At 41.4% G+C, this 22,538-nt stretch overlaps 1 protein-coding gene across 3 annotated transcripts in view; it reads left to right on the forward strand.

Annotated features, from left to right (window-relative positions):
• LOC309702220 (uncharacterized protein) overlaps nt 1-22,538 on the forward strand; it is a 72,230-nt gene that overhangs the window by 36,616 nt on the left and 13,076 nt on the right. The window contains exons 1-3 of one of the 3 annotated variants that reach the window (XM_082526746.1): nt 6,568-7,481; nt 13,759-13,824; nt 14,106-14,211. The exons of 1 other annotated variant lie outside the window; for it this stretch is intronic. The gene's annotated coding sequence lies outside the window, so the exon portion shown is untranslated. Of the gene's footprint in view, nt 1-6,567; nt 7,482-9,723; nt 11,824-13,758; nt 13,825-14,105; nt 14,212-22,538 lie in introns of those variants that run through there. One more of the 3 variants, XM_082526747.1, reaches the window with a different exon arrangement.

The raw sequence follows: 22,538 nt of genomic DNA on the forward strand, positions 1-22,538 counted from the left end.
CAGCTTTATTGACCAAAGATAAGCTCACATGTCACCTCATGACACAGACACTTATTTCCACAGCATGCACGAGGACTGACAATAAGTGTCTATAAAGCCACTTCTATCTGCCACACCTGTGCTTCTGTCATGGTTGCTCTCCTCTCACTCTGTCATTTATCCACAGTCTGCCTCCCTCTGCTCCGTCAGCTGACGTCCTCTCTACACCACCTGCTGTGTTTTATCCTGCAAAAACACATTTAAGAAGCGTTGCACCGAGTAACGGGAGTAACTGCTATAAAATACATTTAAAGGAGGTGGTGCTGAGTGCTGTGACTGGGGTCCCACCACTGACATCACGGGTGGAGGACATGTTGGAAAACTGCTACAAAGTGCTGTGCAGCCAGCAGAGCTTACAGTCTGTCCTGTGTGTCATACAGGCTCTCACACTTAGTGTTTCTGTGACACATTGAAGAGAAGTTTGTGTTGTTCACAGTTGTGCTTGTACTGAGTGACAGCTGACATGACCTAACAGCAATAATGTGTCTGTGCTGAATGAGAAGTAACACACAATGAAGTCTTGATGCATCTCAATCATCCAGGAAAGTGAGTCTGTTGCTTCTGTTCATCTGGACGCAGCGTTTTGTGGGAGAAACGTGTCGTCATCATCAGGTGACGTCTTCAGTCTCAGCTGCAGGTTTCAGTCTTACAAACAGGACATTTGCATAAAGACTGAAAGCAGCTGCAGGAACGATGGGCTGGGAGCTCCGTTCCTTCATCTTAATTATGCAGATTCTCAGGACCATTGATCAACAACCACTGATCCATGTCCATGAGTCCCATTCACAGAGATGTGGGAATGGCTGCAGTCACAGCATGTAAGATGGAAATAAATGAGAAGTATTTAGCTGAAGTGGATTTGATTTATGTTACTTCTTTTTTAACTTGTAGTTCTACATTGGAAGATTATTGTGATATTGAAATATAAAAATACATTTATATTCTATTATTTTCTCAAAATAAGCGTCACACTCGTGGAAGCCGGTGTAGCCGCCGAAACGCCTGCATTTATGGAGACTTTCAGCCCCAGGTAGGCCAGTTATGGATCTTGGGATCCACATTATGTCAGCAGCTGTTCTCCACCGTGAACTGTGTTCAAACAAACACGCTCACGCCTCACAGACGACAGCTTACAGTCCTGTAGAGATAAAGTGACTTCGTACAGCCCCGTCTTCAGTCTTGTGGAGATGATCTCGACGCTTTGGTGGATGTTACTAGCTCCTGTGCAGTATTTTGTAAAGACATGATTACACCCCGTAAGCGCGTTAAAATTTACGCTAACAATAAGCCATGGGTCACTAAAAGTGTCAAATCCTGTTTAAGGAAAAAGAGACAGGCCTTTAAAGAGGGGCTGTTACCGATTTTCAGACAGCTACCAAGGAAATGAAAATCGAGATCTTGAAAGCAAAACAGACAAAAACCTTCTTGAAAGCAAATTTGCTGCAAAAACTTTTGGGTCTGCCTGGACTTGTATGAAAACCATAGCAGGGTTTCAAAATCCCCAGAGCAGCAGTCAGGTCATTTTAGATGTTTTAATTCAGACAGAGATTTTCAAATGCTTTAAACAGGTTTTATGCTCGTTTTAGTTCTTCTGATTTCAGCGAGGATATTTGGGAACTGAAACAGAAACTAAGAGATACTCAGCACTTTATCATTGAACTCAGCGATGTTAAAAAGGCCTTTCATACAGTCAATGTGAACAAGAGCCAGGTCCTGATAATATTAGTGGCCGCCTAATTAAATCTTGTGCTGATGAACTCAGTCCTATATTTCAGGTTATTTTTAACAAATCCTTGCAAACACAACATGTGCCCTCTCTTTGCAAAGAAGCAGTCGTGGTTCCTGTCCCTAAATCTAAACGACTTCAGGCCTGTTGCCTCACTTCAGTTGTCATGAAAGTCTTTGAAAAAATCATCAGAAATGTGATTATGAAGAGACTGAAGGTCAGCTGGATCCAATGCAGTTTGCATACAGGCCCAACAGAGGAGTGGAGGACGCACTTTTGACTTTACTAAATCTGATTCTTAAACATGAAGAGAGTAAAGGGACTTTTGCAAGACTTCTTTTCATTGATTTTTCTTCGGCTTTTAATACAACACAGCCCCATATTTTAATTAAAAGACTTTTAGAACAGTTTGAAATCAGGAAAAACCTGCTGGGCTGGATTTTAGATTTTCTAACTGACAGGTCACAAAGAGTGAGAATAAATGGGGTTCTGTCTGACCCAGTGTTCTCCTCCACAGGTTCTCCTCAAGGCTGCGTCCTATCGCCCTTATTATTCACTCTCTATACAAACATGTGTCAGGGCAGACATGAAAACAGGGTCATTATTAAATATGCAGATGACTCTATTATTGTCAGCTTACTGAAAGAGGGTGAATCTGACCACGGCCCAGTCATTGATGACTTTGTTCAGTGGTGGGAGGAGTCTTATCTCCAGCTGAACATATCTAAAACAAAAGACATGGTTGTTGATTTTAGGAAACAACAAAATGGGCACGGAGTCACTTTAATTAAAGGTCAGAAAATAGAGCAAGTACAATCATATAAATATCTTGGGACCATAATCAATGAAAAACTGAACTTTGATCAAAATTGCAAATCAGTTTGTAAAAAGGGTCACCAGCACCTTTATTGCCTTAGGAAACTTGTTCATTTCCACATTGACCAAAAAATTTTAACTTTGTTTTATCGTTCTTTTATTGAGTCTGTTTTATCCTTTTGTTTGGTGGCATGGTTCGGTCAGACCTCTGTCACAGAGAAAAACTCTCTGAATCAGATAGTGAGATGGTCCAGTCGTCTGATAGGTGAGCCACAGTCTTGTTTAGCCTCCCTGTACTCTGAGCAGGTACAGAGGATGGCTTTATCAATCCTTAAAAATGGTTCCCATCCTCTAAGGGGTGAATTTCAGCTTCTTCCCTCAGGACGGAGGTTTCTATTTCCGAGATGCAGGACAAAGCGTTATAAAAACAGCTTTGTCCCCGTTGCTGTCACTGAATTAAATAAGAACTGTTTTTGATTCGAAATATTAAAGTATGTGTCACAGTGAGCTTTATATATTTACTAGGTATGTGTGTTTTTAAAGGGATGTCAAATGCTGTCATTTTTCTGTAAAGCAAATTTACCTTGCCTTTGGGTATAAATAAAGTTACCTTACCTGCAGACGCTGTGCGCAGAGGTTCAGGAGCAGAAGTCCCGTTGTAAACATATCACGGCAGACCCGACGATGTTTGCATGAACGCGCTTTTTTTAAAAGTCAGGTCAAGGCTCCAAAAGCCCAAAGGCGATATAACAGTTTGTGTTTGCTACATGGATCATTGTAGTTCAGCTTTCCTTTGTTATATTTCTTTAAGAGCTCAAAATGTGTTCATTACATAAATCAAATGTAATTTTCTCTGTAGCACTTCATGGATTTCATAAGCAACACACTGTAGTTATTCACACAAAGCATAAAGGTAAAAACAATATACACAGTGTTATCTTCATTTTAGATGTCACAAAGTATTTGCGGCTCCCAGTGTTTTCCCGAACCCTGACCCTTTGCGTGGAAACCGGGTCCAAAAGGCTCTTTGGGTGTTAAAGGTTGCTGACCCCTGCACTAGGCCCAACTGACACATATATTTGATTCCAAATACAAAAAATAATGTGTAACCTGCTGGAAGAATGTAGGAGGTTGAGACAGGATCTCAACACTTGGTGTCTGCAACAAAAGACAACAATATGTGGGCCGATCGTGGCTCAAGAGTTGGCAGCTCGTCTTGTAATCGGAAGGTTGCCGGTTCGAGCCCCTGCTTGGACATGTTGTGTCCTTGGGCAAAAAAGCACTTTGGGGTCCTTAGGGACGAGTAAAGCGCTCTACAAATACAGGCCATGTAATGGCAGAAACATTCTCTAGTGTAAATCCTGACTAGTTCATTAACTACAGATCAGTTTCAGTGAACATTATTCACAGAGGGATCTGAGTTCCTTATACCAGACTCTACAGAAACTGTAACACTGTACAGCTCTGCGACTCAACAATATGACAACAATGTAACACACACTAGAATCATCAAATAAAGCCCCACTAACCACTAGAACTAGAACTAACTAACTAGCACTGGACACTTGCATATTAGAGATTTCTACCACCATAGGAGGCGAGATATCATCCTTGAACCAGAGCATCCAGCCCTCAATTTCGGACATAAAAAGCGACGTGGCCAGGCATGATAACACTTTGACTGAACTGCAGGACTGTGCCTGGAACCACTCTGACACCATCGCCACTCTCCAGGCCACTGTGGAGCGTTTGTCTGCGGAGGTAAAGAAGTTAGATGAGAGATGTGGAGCTCTTGAGGCACTCCAGGAGGAATCATTTAAGAACTGCAGGAATACCAGAAGGCACAGAGGGACCCAAGATGACTGAGTTGGTTCACACCTGTTGGCGGAGGCGCTATCTCTCGAGGAGAAGCCACTCATCGATCGAGCACATAGAGTGAATCGCCAGCGTCCCAAACAAAGTCATCTTCCTCGGCCCATCATCTTGAGATTGCACTACTACCACATTGGTGAGGAAATTCTGCTGAAAGCTGCAGAGAACAAGAACCTGATGTATAAGGGTTTTTAAAATAAACATCCTCCCAGATTTCCCTCCCTCTGTTGGAAACGCAGAGCCGCATTTGCAAATATGAGAGGAAGACTACGTGGGATGACCGGCGTCAGGTACAGACTGCTATACCCTGCAAAGCTGTTAGTGACCCATGGTGATGTGAGGAAAAGCTTTACCGATCCCAAAGAGACCGTAGACTACGCGGAGAAGCACCTCTCCCACCCACCTTCAAATGTATTAAAAGCAAGGATATATCTATATGTCTAACGCTGACACAGCACTGTGTTTCTTCTTTTCCCTTTATATTCCATGTAAAGGTGAATATGGAGCGTTTATGGAGCTCGTTTATTGACCAGCTGTCAGTTAGAAGGTAAGAGTTACTAGGTTAACAGAGGTTAGCAGTAACAGTACGGGGAAGTATATTGTGTTGTTCTTTTGTTGGTTTTTATTTTATCGTACTTTACTTTGTTATTTTGATTTTACCTGTTGTGAGTGCTTCCCGTAATTCTCCTTTTTCTTGCGCCGCTGCGGCCAGAGTTCACAACATTACATATTTTTGTATCTATAAACAGGAAGCTGACACTCTCCAGACTTTATCAAAGGTGTGAGCGTCACAGCAGAGGCCTTTGTGTCAACGTAGCTGAAGACAAAACACAGAAACACATGAAGGAGATTTTCCTGGCCTGGATTTTATACAAATATTCTGCAGTACATCAAAAATGAAAGAAAACCATTAGTCAACATATGAACATCACCTCTGAAGTTACAGAGCTTTGATTGGAGACACAGCTGAGCGTTTTGCATTTTGCATAATTAATTACACAATTAATTATGTAACCATAATTAAATGGTTACATCATCTTTAAAGTCCCCAGAGATCAGGAAAAGGGCCTGAGGGTGCTGTGTTTGGAGTCTGCTGGTTACAGTGTGCAGGACCTCACAGGCTGCTGCAGCGTTAGCAGAGGGCGGGACATACACAGCTATCATGATCACGTGTGTAAACTCTCGTGGTAGATAGTACGGTCTCATGCTAACCGCTAGCAGCTCAATGTCCTTACAGCATAGCGTCTCTTTGATAGAGAAATGCCCAGAGTTACACCATCTATCGTTCACAAACACAGCCAGACCCCGTCCTCCCTTCTTACCACTCTCTGCTGTTCTGTCATAAGAGGCTCAGCAGCTAAAGCAGCACACCTGGGTCTCCCAGCCTATTAAAAGCAGCCCTTTGCTTCACCTGCTTCACTAAACATTATTATTTTAAGCAGAGTGGTGTGATTTATGTAGGCATTGCTGTGTGACAGGATGACTTTTCTTGCACACCCACCAAATGAGGGCGCGCATGCTTCCACGCCCACTGGTGACTGCACACATCCTTTCAAGGAAGCATTTCATTCATCCCTAACAAATGGAAGAAAACACTGTGCAGCGTGTTCAGGTTTGAACGTGGCCCTGGCCTCTCTCTGCATCCACCTGGCACATGCAACACACATCCACTCCCTGCTGAACTGCTTGTATTTGATGTGTTGAAGTTTTGGTAAAGTTTGAATAAATTCCACTTTATTTATAGGAACATTTCATCTGTGGACTCCTGCTTCCCCTCTCCTTGAGCCAGTTTGTGACGGGAACATGACATAAGAAAACTAATTTATCCCTTTTTGATTCTGTGTATCTGGCGCTCATCCAGTGAGTTCACACTTGGCAGAAACAGACTGAATTTGTCTGGAGAACTTTGGCTTCAGCCAAGTTAGATAAACACACTGTGTCTCTGTCAAAACAGCAGTGTAGTTGTGGCACCCCTGTGAGGGAATGACCACATTAATATTATTTTGTGTAAAACACTCATGTAACGGGACATTTTTCATTGCTATATGTATTTATTTTCAGTTTCTTTAAGAGGATAGAAAATCCATGTAACAGGGATTCATTTTATGTTAGAAAGCAGTGAGGGCGGAACTTTGGTGCTTGCTCCGGGGTTTCGGGGTGCAGTAAGTGGAGCCCACCTTCCGCTGCTTCCTCAGACACGTTCTGGAGGAAAGCAGAGACGCATCGTGTCTTCCTTACTCTGCTCTTCACCTGCTTTTACAGGTCGGTACACGGTGCTCGCACCGAAAATGTTGTTTATTGTCACCATGGTTACCCACGTTAATGTGAATGGGAGAGTTAAGGCGGTCCGCCAAAGTTATTTATATGTAAACACGGGAGAAAACCAGAGTGTCCCGCGCGACCGCACCGCGAGCCCGCTCGTTAGGTGGAGCGCTCGTGAAGCAGAGTCAGTGCGCTCCTATGCTCTGTGCAAACGTGTTGTAATGCTCCAATCAAATCAGTTCTGTGAGATGTGAATGTTAATAGTTCTGTTAAAGTGACTGAGTAGATTAGCTAGTGTAACACAAGCACTCTGAGCAACTCTGTGTAGCTAACAGAGGCATTCATGGGTTGATTCAACAAGCTGTGTTTCATGATGCACTAAATAGTGATTTTGCCAGTAAATTACTGGAGGGAACAAATGTAATGTATTTACCAATGCTGTTATTGAATAGAACTGTTTAGCCAGTAAGACACTGCAGAAGACAATGTGATGTGTTTATTGATATGATAAAAGGATGTAGCTGTTATGGAAAGAAGTGTGAACTTGAGAAACTGAACCAGTTAAAAAGAGTATATTTCACTGATGTTGTGAAATAAGTAAATGTCATTGATGTGAATGAGGAACCAGCTGAACAGTATATTGAAAGCTCATGTTTAGTGTTTTATAGCATTTATTTGTGTGAAATAAATCAGACTCAGACACGTTCTGGAGGAAAGCAGAGACGCATCGTGTCTTCCTTACTCTGCTCTTCACCTGCTTTTACAGGTAACATATTTGTCATCGAGGTCTTCATCCTTGGGACCCGTAACATAGTAACTTCTTCATTGTTATACTTCTATAGTTTTCCCATTTTGTGAGCTGTGGATGTGGAAAGTGTCTCAGTGACACATCCACATGAAAACGGCGTTACCTTCGTTCATTTGCACGTCAAATGAACGAGCTGTTTGGACTTTAACGTCACAGCTGATGCTTCGATACTCGAACTCAAGAGTTCAGCTTCCACTCAGAGGTACAAGTACACACAGCAAAGATAAACGTGTACACAAGGTTGAACCCACAAGTGCACAGCTCCAACCAGAGATGGGCAGTAATCCGATTACTTTTTTCAAGAAACAAGTAAAGTGAGGGATTACTATTGCAAAAAAGGTAATTAGATTACTGTTACTTTCCCGTAAGCACGCTGCGTTACTGCGTTACTAAAACCGCAGCTGTGTGCAGATGAACAATGGATAATCTATCGAGTGTGGAGAGAGTGTGAGCGTGCAGCGTTTAAAGCGTGGAAGCACTGACCTTACTTTGAGTTTGACTCTGTAAAAAGTGACAAAAACATTAGCGTCCGCTGTTCACTGCGTGGGAAGACAACATGCTCACTCACTATGTGTTAATGGGCATGCTTATTTATAACTTTGATAAAATGTCATAAAAATAATTCCATGCCAGCTCACCATTGGTGATCAGGTAGTTTCTGTTCCAGTTCCAGTCCCATAAATCATGAAGCTTGCTGCCAGAAAAGCTTCAAATCTCCTTTGAAAGCTGTTTGTGGTCTTGATTGTGGGAGCTTCAGTTGTCTGACTCCAGCTGCCACACAGTGCTCACTGATATCATTTGCAAAAACCCCAGTGTGACAATATTTATCAGTGAAGCAGAAATCAGGAAGTGACGACTTTTCTTTGAACATTTGCTAAGGCTAAGCTGTGCTTTCTACCACAGTTGGGAATTTCCTGGTTTACAACAAATTATTGTGTCAACACCGCATAAGATTTCAAACTACAGGAAAATCACTGGAGTTATAAGAGGCAGACAACGACACACACACCACATGCATGCTGTTGCTATTTATTGTGGATTAACCTGTCAAGGGCAAGAACAAAATAATTCTGCCTCAAATACAGGAAATCATAGCTTTCCTGTATTTCCTCCATTGTTGGCATGCTGGTTAGTGCTGTTGCTCCACAGTAAGAAGGTCCTGGGCTAAATTATCCATGAATGTAAACGGCTGTGTGTTTCTATCTGATAGACTGGTGAGCTGTCCAGGGTGTACCCTGCCTGGTAACCTATCACTTCAGGGTTATTTCCCAGCCCTGCTGCAACCAGGATAGAGATAGGAGGATGGTAGTTGTTGTAGACCCATTCAATTTCAATTGAAGGATTAAAATGTTCCAGGAGCTCAACTTACTCCATCTGAACATGTTTCAATCGTGTTTTATGAACACAACATGCAGCTTTACTGAATATGAAAAGGTTGTGTTGATTTAACTCAGTTGTTTAAGTTTCTGCCAAAGCAAAACCTTTGTGTGCAACCAGTGTCCACTATTGAATCAAGTAAATCCAACATGTTTTTGTCAGTGCAAAAGGAGTTACGGTGCCTGTATTCCTGCACAATATTGTCCCGGGAGGGAGGAAAACTTTCTGGTGAAATTTTGGTTGATTTTTGGGTTTTGCTTGACACTAGGTTGATTTTATCAGTGAGGTTTGGATTGTTTTCTTTCTCTAAGAGAGAGAAAGATGGTTTTATGCTTGGACATGTTTGCAATGGGCCCCAGTATTTGTTACTTTATTAGTATTTTATTGGTTGCGTTTGTTTGTGCTTTTGTTACAGTGCACTGAGATAAGAACATCTGAGAGGTGTGATCCACCGGTGGTGATATTTTGGTATTTTGTGAGTTCCTGATTTAACAAATCAGCTCTTTAATCCAGACCTGAGAGATTGAACTTTAAAGCGCTATAAAATATTCTTACTGGAAACAGTGGCAAAGTGTTTTTCTCCATGATTATAATGGGCTTGGGAGAAATTCACTTATATGGGACATTGATCACATGAGAAGTCCTGAGCCTAAAAGGATTGCAGCGAGTCAATCCAGTCCAAAAACAAGGAGCTGTTTTCCTTTAAAATGATGACGTCATCTTGCTGGTGATGGAGGCTCGAATAGGCTGCGCGTGAGACTCCATTATCAGCAATATCTGGTATGAATGTGTGTGGATGTATGCACGTGACTGGACTGTGACGGACTGACGACTAAAAGTTTAACTGACTTGATACTGAGACAAAAACGGTGCCGACTTTAGGATTAGTGAATGTCCACAACAATTCACCCAGCCTGTAGAAGAAGGGTGGAGGTTTTGTCTTGCTTTGTTTGTGCAGGAGCAGAAGGATGACAGAGACTAAAGGGGGAGGCTGTAGCTTCACATGAGTGTGAGCTGCAGACTGAACCCTTTGGTTGCTAATGTTGAGTCACTGATGTTTGCATTAAGAAAATTGTGTTTTATTAGCTGTGTTTTAATTAAGGTATCACATTATATTGTTGGGAATGTTAAATGCTAAAGTGAAGAAAAGCTTTGATTTCACTCATGACTGAACATGTTATTATTAACCATAGCAGGCTGTAAAGAGTCAATTAGCTTTTATAGATGGAAAAAAAGGCCAAAAACTCTGTTAATACCTATGAATAACAGGCAATGATAGACTTGTCACATTCAAAATAGAGATATGTAATAACAAACACGGGTCCGTGTCATTTAGGTTCTCCATTGAAATAGTCAATCATTTAGAAAAGTAGAATATATATATATATGTCTCAACGCTGTTTCTCAATAATATTAAAAACCTAAAAACTATTGTTGTGGAAGATAGAAGTCACTGTGACAGCCCTCTGACTGTGGAGGACGTTTGTAATCCTATTTCTGCACTTAAGGCCAACAAATCTCCCGGCACAGATGGTTTAACTGCAGAGTTTTATGAATCATTTTCTAATCTCCTGGCTCCGTTCTTACTGCAGCTTTTCATAGGAAGTGTAGAGAATAACATCCTCCCTCCTACTCTTACTCAGGGTCTCATAACACTTATTCCAAAGCCAAACAAAGACTTACTTCTTATTGACAATTGGAGACCCATCTGTCTGCTCAATGATGACTATGAGATTAAGGCTTTAGTACTTGCTAACAGAATGAAAGAGTTCTTGGACACAATTATCGATGAGACACAATCAGGCTTTATGAGAAACAGACACCTTTCTAAGAACACGAGACTGGTTTTAGATCTACTTGATTACTCTGATTTGGTATCTGACTATAGCTTCATTCTCTTCCTGGATTTTTAAAAGGCTTTTGATACAATTGAACATCAATTTATTTTCCACTCTTTGGAAAAATTTGGCATTTTTCTGTAAAGCTATCAAAACCTTGTACACGAATGGCAATAGCTCAATTAAAATGATTAAGACTCCACCCCGAGATTTGACCTGTTATACAAGGAATCAGCACAGCTGATAAGGAGCTCATCATCAGCCAGCTAGCTGATGACACCACACTCTTCTTGAAGAATGCAAATCAAATCCGTCCAGCCCTTAGTGTTATTAGTGATTTCTCTGAGGCATGTTAATACTTTTAGCTATTTTATATCCATAAATGTAAGTTTATTAATAAAACACCATATTTCTGCCTTTTTATAAGGATATGAATTGTACATACAATCAATTTCAGACTCAACCAACAAAAAGCCTCTCAGAACAATATTTATATTGTAACAGTTGCTATTGTAATGCAGTGTATCACCACATGGCGGCGCCTCCTGTCTCACGACTGGTGTCACCCCCTTTTTGTTCTTCTTTGCACTCCTCCTGTAATGGATGCTCCCGTGTGTACGCAGACTAGTGTGCTCTTTAGTAATGTATGGTAGAGGTAGCACTTTTATTTTTGATATTGTAAATAAATGAGTACTTTTTGGAAAGTCAGAAGCTGTTGCTCATTCGCTATCCACCTGCACACCTCCGCGGCTGGCTTCATCTCCACTGCACGTTACAATATGTTGATTTTTTTCGCCTACTCATATCATCATTTTTTTACTCCTGGTTCTGTATGTTCATGTTCTGTTCTTTTGTAAACTTCATCTGTTTGTATGTTGTATACTCATTGTGTTTCAATAAAGTTCGATTTAAAAAAAGGTACGTTCTAAACGAAGCTTCAGACGTCACTGATCACGTGACTCTGGCCAAACGAATCAAGCCTCGACACGGTGCTTCTGAAGCAGCGCGTTGATCTTTCTGACACACGCACCGGAGCGTCAGCTTCAAGCGGACCATCACTACGTCTCACATCTAAAGGTGTCAAGGTAACTTTGAACTGAGTTCAGTCAATCTGGAGTTTTTCCAAGTTTTCTGTTGCTCTCTGTGAGAGAAGAGCGTTAAAGGCGGGGCTCTCCAGAGTCCAGCAAAACAGGAAACCACAGCTGGGTGTGTGTAAGTGTGCAAACCAATAGAATGCATCGTGGTGGGGGGGGCATCACGGGCATTGGCAAGAAAAAAATAAAAGAATCGGTCGTACCCATGCTTCCCCGACGTCATGCCAGCGCATATTGGGAAATTCGTAGGCACCGATCGGTTTTCTATCAGCCATTTGCTGGGAGTAAGGGCGCCCTCCGTTTGCGAGGTGCGCCTGCTGCTGGCGGCACAGGGAGGAGAGGGCGGGGCGGCGGGGAGTCTCTGGCTGGCTGGAGCGGCATCTAATAACCAACTCGCAAAAGAAAATAAAAACAACACAACAAACAGATATTATGATACAGACTTATAATCTGCACCGATGTTTTTTCTAAATTCTATAAAGTGAGCGCGAGAGCCCTCGGTGCGCCTGCGCGCTGCTGAAGTCAAAGTAAACTTTATTGTCATCTCCGCTACAGACAGTCCAGCATATAGAGAGACGAGACGACGAGGCTGCAGTTACAGCGGTGCAAGTAAACAAACAATAAATATAAGAAGAGTAAGAAAATAAATCTACACTTTAGGACTTGGGGTAAAGGATCAATAAGAATTTAAATTTATAATTTACAGTTTGATGATTTAAAGTCTCACACAAGCCGTCAAAAGGGGCGGGGCCGGCTGCTTCCAAGTAGAGCACATTTCATTTATAATGATGTAAATCCAAGCCCATCATGGATTCACGATCTGAATCCTGGGTTGTGTGAAATCCCAGAAATCAACCTTAGACAAAGTGAATCTGTGAACTAAGGTGTAGGTCTGTTAGGTTAATTGTGCTGATCCTCGGGTTGGGGGATTTGTGTTTGTACTGGAGCGCAAAATTCAAACCAATGGAAGATGGACAACAAAAGTTCAAAGCCATCAGGTGCTCAGGTTAGAAAAAAGAGAAAAGATGCAGGTAAGCAGACGTGTGATTGGATAATGGCAGGTCATCCTGAACCAATCAGACTAAACTCCAAACAATACATTATGTTACAGATTTTAATATTAATTAGTCATTGTTACTTGTTGATTTGTCCTTTTCTCATTGTGTGACGAATTATGATGACTGTTTGGTAGCTGTTATTGTCTCTCTCTCTCTCTTCATGTTTGTTTCTCTGGTGAAACAATAGTTTTATGTTAATGTTAGGGCTGCACGATTTTGCATAAAATGAGAATCACGATTTTTTGGCTTAGAATTGAGATCATGATTCTCTCATAACAATAAATAAACATAAAACAACAAATGTCTCACGTTTTGTTGTTGCAGCAAAATGTTGTCCTGCTTGAAATTCCGTCTCCACCGTTGCTCGACGCTGCGTGTACAGAGCAGGTAGTGCAACAATAGAAAAATAGTTGTGGGACGGCACTGTGTAGCGTTTGTCTAGGGTGTTGATCGTTTTCCTAAATCCCTCGTTTTGCACAGTGTTGATGGAGCCATATCTTTGGTCAGGTGATAAGTGATAGCCTCCGTGATGTCTTTGTGCCTGCGGGAGTTCGACGTGTATAGGGAAGCGCTGTATAAGGTTCCCGTTATTGATGTTTGGGTGGTTGACCGGGACGGATTTTCTCCTGTCACTTTCTCGTCATCCCTGACGTGCTCTCCGTTGTTGTTTCCCTGCTAATTTTAGCATCACACGGCACAGCTTCTGTATCACGTGGTATAAGGCTCCGCCCTTGTCATTTGTTGAGCAGGAAGAGTGAGCGCTTGTTTTCATGCAGAGTACGTCCCGGATCAAAATGTGAAGTTTTACAAATCACCACTTCTTTAGTGAATATCATTTCAGTCTCAGACAATCTCGTTTCTCTTACAGAGGTTGAATGCACCTTCTGCGGATGGCGGTACCACACAGTGTGCGTGGACTTCCCCTGCACAGAAGGCAACTACAAATGCTGTGAATGCTAAATAAACAGAAACAAATGATCCCTGTTGTCTTTGCTTGATGATTGGTTTGAGTCTTGACAATCCACATTGCTGGCGTTGCATCTTTCAATGGCAGCAATGGCAGGTATCAGTGCTCAAACCTTTTGTGTTTGTTTCCAACAAGTTGCCCACCTCGGGAAACAAAAATGTGTTCTTTTACTTGTCAGATGAACATATGAGACACTTTGACTCTTCAGTGCAGTGTGGAGCCTAACAAAGATCTGTTTTGTGTCCCAGCTGATCAGCAGGAGGAGGAGAGTCTGACGGAGCAGCAGAGGAACATTTTCAGCTACTTGGACTCAGCTCAGCCACTACAGAGGAAACAATGAGCTCAACACAGAAGGTGACAGACAGAGCAGGACCATATGACCAAAGATATTTATCACCATATACATTTGAACATTTGCCATAACGATGTAGCTGACGATAGAATTGACACCAGACAAAATACTTTACAGCTGCACAACTTTATTAAAAACCCATCAATGTATTTTCACTGAAACAAGCAGCTGTTGTTTATGTGCATTAAAGTTATATAAAAATGTAACAGTGCAAATGCAAATTCCTCGCTGACAGTTTAACCAAAAGGCGTTTCCAGTGGAAACTGGCCGACACATCCTGAGCATAACCATGTATAATATCCACTAAACTTCAGAAGAGGTTATACAGTCGTGGCCAAAAGGTTTGAGAATTGCATAAATATTGGAACCTGGAGAAGTTGCTGCTTAAGTTTTTATAATAGCATTTTGCCTGCACTCCAGAATGTTATGAGGAGTGATCAGATGAACTGCATCGTCCTTCTTTGCCATGAAAACGAACTTAATCCCCAAAAAGCCTTACCACTGCATTTCATTGCTGTCATCAAAGGACCTGCTGAGACCATTTCAGTGATCGTCTTTGATAGGTTTTAGAGTATAAACCTATTCGCTGGAACGTTGAAGACAATATAATTACACTGCAAAAGCAAAACACTTGTAGGCAAGCTTCTTCATGTTACTCGTGCACGGGAGAGAACTGGACAACCGCTTGACTCCAGTTGGTCTCGTCCGTCCTCCCATACCACTGTCCTTTTATTGAGGTTACATGAATATGCATAGGTTCATTAACATATGACGTCCACATACACACAAAGAGTACCTTGCCTGGGTGTGTGTATGTGTGTGTGTGTGTGTGTGAGGTACTGCTGATCAAAGGGTCATAAAAGCACACAAGCAAACATCCTTGGTCAGGAAGAGGGTAGACTAGACCCCCCCCGGTAAGGAAGTCCAGCAGGTCATCTGAACAGAAAAGCACTCAGACTAGAACAGACATAGCTACGTTAATCCTACCATAAATCAGCAAGGGAAGATACGATCTCTCCTCTCTTCATGCTACACAGAGTTGTTACAGACCTCTTAGGATGAGACATTCTTTAAATCTACAAATGATTATATACTTCTAAGCATATGTGAGTAAATGTTTCTAAGCATAAATGACAATCAACAATACAACTCTAACAGTCTTCTTAACTCAGGTGAGAATGTTGGCGAGCACGAGGCTGGAGATCATCATGGCTGTATCCCGATTCAGGTTCTGCAGCTTTAAAGTCCTCAAGGGCCGCGTACTCAAAGACCGCTAAGGCCGATGTGCGAGGCTCGTAGGCTCGTGAAATGGGACGTCTAGCCTCCGTCGCGCTGCCCAGGTTGCCTAGCAACCATGATACTAACAGCTGGAAACGTTTCATACAGCTTTGTTTGACAGAAATGAAGGAGAACATATTTAGTTCATTTGTTTCTACATGAGCTCTGTGTGATTTGATGAGTATCTGAGGCTGAGACCACAGGACTGTGAAACATGATTGTTGGGCTTCATTTCTGTGCTGAACAGTCGTTTAAGATTAGCTGTAAATAACAATTAGCTGATGTTGTTCATGAGACTAAAGTCATCTCACTGTGGTAATGTAAATATAATATGACCAATATTATAGTTATTATATTAATCACTTCACTCACAGACAAGTATCTGTGACAGTGTGTATACAGATGTATCATATATAAGAGACAAATATTGTTCATTTAATATGTTGGTACTAAATTTGGCTCAGTGCTTACATATATGTGTAAAAAGCAAATGTAGGAGCTGTGATAACTGTGTCTGATAGAATGAAGAGTAGACTGATATATGAAATATTCCTTTATTGGGTGAGAAAATCAGACCATGTCATAACTGCTGTAAGTCACACAGAATAGATATCAGAGCCTTAAACAGGCTGACTTCTGCTAAATGGGTCAAACTGGGCAGAAAGTCTACAAACACATAACATCCTTATAGAATATGATGTAACACTATAGATCAACTTAGCTCAGAATATATAAAGCATATAAACAGTTACAGCAATACGTTGGCGATTCTGTTCTCAGACATGTGAAGCTAGAGACACCGGCAACCATAGTCAATTGTCTTCCAGGGGCCAGAGCAGGCGACATTGAAGGAAATTTAAAACTGCTGGCTAAGGGTAAACGTAAATTCAGTAAAATCATAATTCACGTCGGCAGTAATGACACCCGGTTACGCCAATCGGAGGTCACTAAAATCAATATTGAATCGGTGTGCAACTTTGCCAAAACAATGTCGGACTCTGTAGTTTTCTCTGGTCCCCTCCCCAATCAGACCAGGAGTGACATGTTTAGCCGCATGTTCTCCTTAAATTGCTGGCTGTCTGAGTGGTGTCCCAGAAACGATGTGGGCTTCATAGATAATTGGCAAACCTTCTGGAGGAAACCTGGTCTTGTTACGAGAGACGGCATCCATCCCACTTTGGATGGAGCAGCTCTCATTTCTAGAAATATGGACAAATTTATTAAACCCCCCCAAAATATGACTATCCAGAGTTGGGACCAGGAAGCAGAGTTGCAGTCTTACACGCCTCTCTGCAGCTTCTCTCCTCCTGCTACCCCCCCCCCCCCCCCAAAAAAAACCCCATCTCCATAGAGACTGTGTCAGCTTCCAAAAAGACAAAAAACAAACTAAAAACCAGCAACAAACAACTTAAACATAAACAATTACAAAGAAAGAACAATACAGTATCCACATCTGAACCAAAGAGTAAAACAGTGAAATGTGGATTATTAAATATTAGGTCTCTCTCCTCCAAGTCTCTGTTAGTACATGACTTAATAATTGATCAACAAATTGATTTACTCTGCCTTACAGAAACCTGGTTGCAGCAGGATGATTATGTTAGTTTAAATGAATCAACACCCCCGAGTCATTCTAACTACCAGAAATCTCGAAGCACAGGCTGAGGGGGCGGTGTGGCAGCAATTTTTCACACCAGCCTATTAATTAATGAAAGACCAAAACTAGGGATGGGTATTGATAAGATTTTAACGATTCCGATTAGAGCAGGGCGATATGGCCAAAAATATTTATCACGATATATATTTGAAAATTTGCGATAACGATATAACTGACGATATAATTGATGCGAGACAAAATACAACTCCACAACATTACTAGCGCAAAAAGACAACCTTCCATTTATTTTCACTTAAACAAGAAGCTGGTTTTTATGTACATTAAAGCTTTATAAAAATGTAACAGTGCAAATGCAAATTCCTTGCTGAAAGTTTAACCAAAAGGCATTTCCAGTAGAAATGGGCTGACATATCCTGAGCATAACCATGTATAATATCGACTGAAGTTAAAAAGAGGTGCTTTGCAACATTAAACTGCAGTGTGCAGTACGTATTTTTCGGACCATAAGGTGCACGTGATTATAAGGCACATTAAGCGAAACAAAGCAGTCAGATAAATCAAACTTTATTAAACTCATTCTTCTTGCTTCCTCCACTTCTGTACCATTGATTCATTAATGTTGAATTCTCTGGCAGCTGTTCTATTCCCATGTTGTTGCAGTATATTAATGACTAACCTTGTATTGTGGATGGATTATCTCAGTTGTTCTCCTGACTGAAGTTTGGTCCGTTTACAGCATCCTGCCATGCGATTGCATTTGTCTCTAACTATCAGGCACGTTAACTTTTCTAAGTGGAAAAGTGTTGGTGTTCGTCCTCCAGCTTCACTGTTTATGTTATGCTAACATAGCTGTGTTGCTAGCGATCACGTAGCATATCGTTATATACCAGTTAGCCCACCTTCAGTAACCCTACAAACGTCACTGCTGTTTAGTTTCCTGTCTTCATTTATGTTGGAAGTGATAGCAGAGCTGTACGTTTGAATTTTTCCAGAAATCTCTGTCAGAACATGGTATATCATGCTTGGGTAACTAGCAAAACTAGTGAGCTAACTTCCGCTAGCTTCCTGCTAACTTCTAACTCCGTTAAATGTAATAACTTTTGTTTTCATGGATGCCTGGAAGCTAAACTTCATAGTTACACCTGGTAAAGCAGCAATGCTGATCGTTTTATTAAAGATGAAAGAATTTAGACAGTTTTTAAGTCTAGGTGATGCTGCAGTGTTCGTTTGACCTATAGCATACGGAGTTTAGGACCCAGATTACTCCCAGATTTAAGAGCATCTTAGTCCGACAAATACGACAATAACGACGGCCGCTTGCATGTTCTGCAAAAAATGTGCTTTGTGTATCTGACGGACAAACACCAAACCAGTTCCACATCACTGAAGTTGCACCATTTTTACAAACCAATTCTGGTTCATTTGTTTCACTCAACAATCGGCCATGTGCGTATGAAAACAAAGGCACTGCGCATGCGCGTTTTACTCATATTCTATCGCGATATTTCATTTTCCTATCGTTGCCTAACTTTATACCGGTATTACCGTGAACGGTATAATATGGCCCAGCCCTAATTCCGATTCCATTTTCGATTCTGTTTAACGATTCGATTCTTTATCGATTCTCTTATCGATTCTTATTTTTAAAAAAGGAGAACACTGAGGTCGATTAGCTTAGAACTTTATTTTTTATCTTCTCTTTGAACAAGATAGAAATTTAGGAGTAACATGGCCTTACAAACCCAACAGTGAGATCTTAAGAGATCCAGCCTGCGGCTCTTCAATGGGGTGTCACAGGGTCCCCAGGAAAAAAATGTAAATGTAAAATAATAAAATAAATATTCTCCTGTAGCAATAACAAAGTGTAACATAAATTATTCTGTAGCAATTACACAAGAATATCCAGTAATGTCCCTGCCTACAATTAAACACATTCACTTACCAAAGTGAAATCGGGGGCATCTGCTGTGGCAAACGGGTGCAAGCCTTTGACCACAAACTCAGTCACTGCTCGGTGACATTCGTCTATCCTGGCCTGAAAGGAGACGCTACTGGTAGACTGCAGTGAGAACTGCCAGCATCTGAGCCAGCCAGACTCTGTCTGTCTCATCACGGTCCCCTAAATGCACAGTAATGGCAGGTTTGTAATAAGGCAGATCGCGCTAACATAATATGCACTGTTAGTTGATTATTTACCTGCCGCATTAACGGGAGAGGACGTGCAAACGTTACTGCTGCTGCTGGGTTGAGATTCACGAGTCCGGAGCGGAATTAAAAACACGACATTCATTTAAGGTTATCACGTGTTTTGTGAGCAAATGCTTTTGCATATTCGTAGTGTTTCCTCCCTTAAATGAAATATCTACTTTGCAAGTATTGCAAGTTGCCCTGTTGTCATCCGTTCTCGTAAAGTATAACCAAGCTTTTGAGCATTTGAGCCGCTGGTGCCGTGTTTCCTGCCAGGTAAATGACGCTCCGCAACGTGGTGACGTCATTCGGGGCGACTGGAATCGATAAGGGAATCGTTTGCAAAAATGGCAAACGATTCCAAGGAATTGAAACAGTGGGAACCGGTTCTCAACAAGAACCGGGTTTCGATACCCATCCCTAACCAAGACAGACTTTTAATTCATTTGAAAGCCTGATGCTTAACATTGTCCACCCCAGCTGTGAAACTCAGAAACCAGTCTTACTTGTTATCATCTATCGTCCACCTGGGCCTTACACAGAGTTTCTGTCTGATTTCTCAGACTGTATATCTAATTTAGTTCTGAGCTCAGATAAAATAATTATTGTGGGTGATTTTAACATCCATGTAGATGCGAAGAATGACAGCCTCAACATGGCATTTAATCTGTTATTAGACTCAATTGGTTTCTCTCAAAATGTAAAAGAACCCACCCACCACTTTAATCACACTCTAGATCTTGTTTTAACATATGGCATCGAACCTGAACATTTAACAGTGTTTCCTGAAAACCCTCTCCTGTCTGATCATTTCCTGATAACATTTACTTTTACAATAATTGATTACACAGCGGTGGAGAGTAGACTTTATCAAAGTAGATGTCTTTCTGAAAGCACTGTAACTAAGTTTAAGAATATAATCCACCCACTGTTATCATCTCCAATGCCCTGTACCAACACAGAGCAGAGCAGCTATCTGAACGCTACCCCAACAGAGGTCGATTATCTTGTTAATAATTTCACCTCCTCACTACGTACGACTCTGGATACTGTAGCTCCTGTGAAAACTAAGGCCTCAAATCAGAAGTACCTGACTCCGTGGTATAATTCTCAAACACGTACCCTAAAGCAGATGACTCGTAATCTGGAGAGGAAATGGCGTGTCACAAATCTAGAGGATCATCATTTAGCCTGGAGAAATAGTTTGCTGCTTTATAAGAAAGCCCTCCGCAAAGCCAGAACATCTTACTATTCATCACTGATTGAAGAAAATAAGAACAACCCCAGGTTTCTCTTCAGCACTGTAGCCAGGCTGACAAAAAGTCAGAGCTCTTTTGAGCCAACCATCCCTTTAACGTTAACTAGTAATGACTTCATGAACTTCTTCACAAATAAAATTTTTATCATTAGAGAAAAAATTACCAATAATCATCCCACAGATGTAATATTATCTACAGTTACTCTTAGTACCATTGATGTTAAGTTAGACTCTTTTTCTCCAATTGATCTTTCTGAGTTAACTTCAATAATTACTTCCTCCAAACCATCAACGTGTCTTTTAGACCCCATTCCTACAAAACTGCTCAAAGAAGTCCTGCCATTAATTAATTCTTCGATCTTAAATATGATCAACCTATCTCTAATAATCGGCTATGTACCACAGGCCTTCAAGCTGGCTGTAGTTAAACCTTTACTCAAAAAGCCATCTCTAGACCCAGCAGTCTAGCTAATTATAGGCCAATCTCCAACCTTCCTTTCATATCAAAAATCCTTGAAAGAGTAGTTGTCAAACAGCTAACAGATCATCTGCAGAGGAATTGTTTATTTGAAGAGTTTCAGTCAGGTTTCAGAGCTCAGCACAGCACAGAAACAGCTTTAGTGAAGGTTACAAATGATCTTCTTATGGCCTCTGACAGTGGACTCATCTCTGTGCTTGTCCTGCTAGACCTCAGTGCAGCGTTCGATACTGTTGACCATAATATCCTATTAGAGCGATTAGAACATGCTGTAGGTATTACAAGTACTGCGCTGCAGTGGTTTGTATCATATCTATCTAATAGACTCCAATTTGTGCATGTAAATGGAGAGTCCTCTTCACACACTGAGGTTAATTATGGAGTTCCACAGGGTTCAGTGCTAGGACCAATTCTGTTTACATTATACATGCTTCCCTTAGGCAGTATCATTAGAAGACATAGCATACATTTTCACTGCTATGCAGATGACACCCAGCTCTATCTGTCCATGAAGCCAGATAACACACAACAATTAGTTAAACTGCAGGAATGTCTTAAAGACATAAAGACCTGGATGGCCGCTAACCTTCTGCTTCTTAATTCAGATAAAACTGAGGTTATTGTACTCGGCCCTGAAAATCTTAGAAATATGGTATCTAACCAGATTCTTACTCTGGATGGCATTACCTTGGCCTCCAGTAACGCGGTGAGGAACCTTGGAGTCATTTTTGACCAGGACATGTCCTTCAACGCACATATTAAACAAATATGTAAGACTGCTTTCTTCCATTTGTGCAACATCTCTAAAATTAGAAATATCCTGTCTCAGAGCGATGCTGAAAAACTAGTTCATGCATTTATTACTTCCAGGCTGGACGACTGTAATTCATTATTATCAGGATGTCCAAAAAACTCACTGAAAAGCCTTCAGCTAATCCAAAATGCTGCAGCAAGAGTACTGACAGGGACTAGAAAGAGAGAGCATATTTCTCCTGTTTCGGCTTCCCTTCATTGGCTTCCTGTTAAATCCAGAATTGAATTCAAAATCCTGCTCCTCACATACAAGGTCTCAAATAATCAGGCCCCATCTTATCTTAATGACCTTGTAGTACCATATCACCCTATTAGAGCGCTCCGCTCTCGCTCTGCAGGCCTACTTGTTGTTCCTAGAGTATTTAAGAGTAGAATGGGAGGGAGAGCCTTCAGTTTTCAGGCCCCTCTTCTGTGGAACCAGCTTCCAGTTTGGATTCGGGAGACAGACACTATCTCTACTTTCAAGATTAGGCTTAAAACTTTCCTTTTTGCTAAAGCATATAGTTAGGGCTGGACCAGGTGACCCTGAATCCTCCCTTAGTTATGCTGCAATAGATGTAGGCTGCCGGGCGATTCCCATGATGCATTGAGTTTTTCCTTTCCAGTCACCTTTCTCACTCACTATGTATTAATAGACCTCTCTGCATTGAATCATATCTGTTATTAACCTCTGTCTCTCTTCCACAGCATGTCTTTA

Source organism: Aulonocara stuartgranti (genome assembly GCF_965226115.1).
Source record: "Aulonocara stuartgranti genome assembly, chromosome: 3".
NCBI classification, from domain to species: domain Eukaryota; kingdom Metazoa; phylum Chordata; class Actinopteri; order Cichliformes; family Cichlidae; genus Aulonocara; species Aulonocara stuartgranti.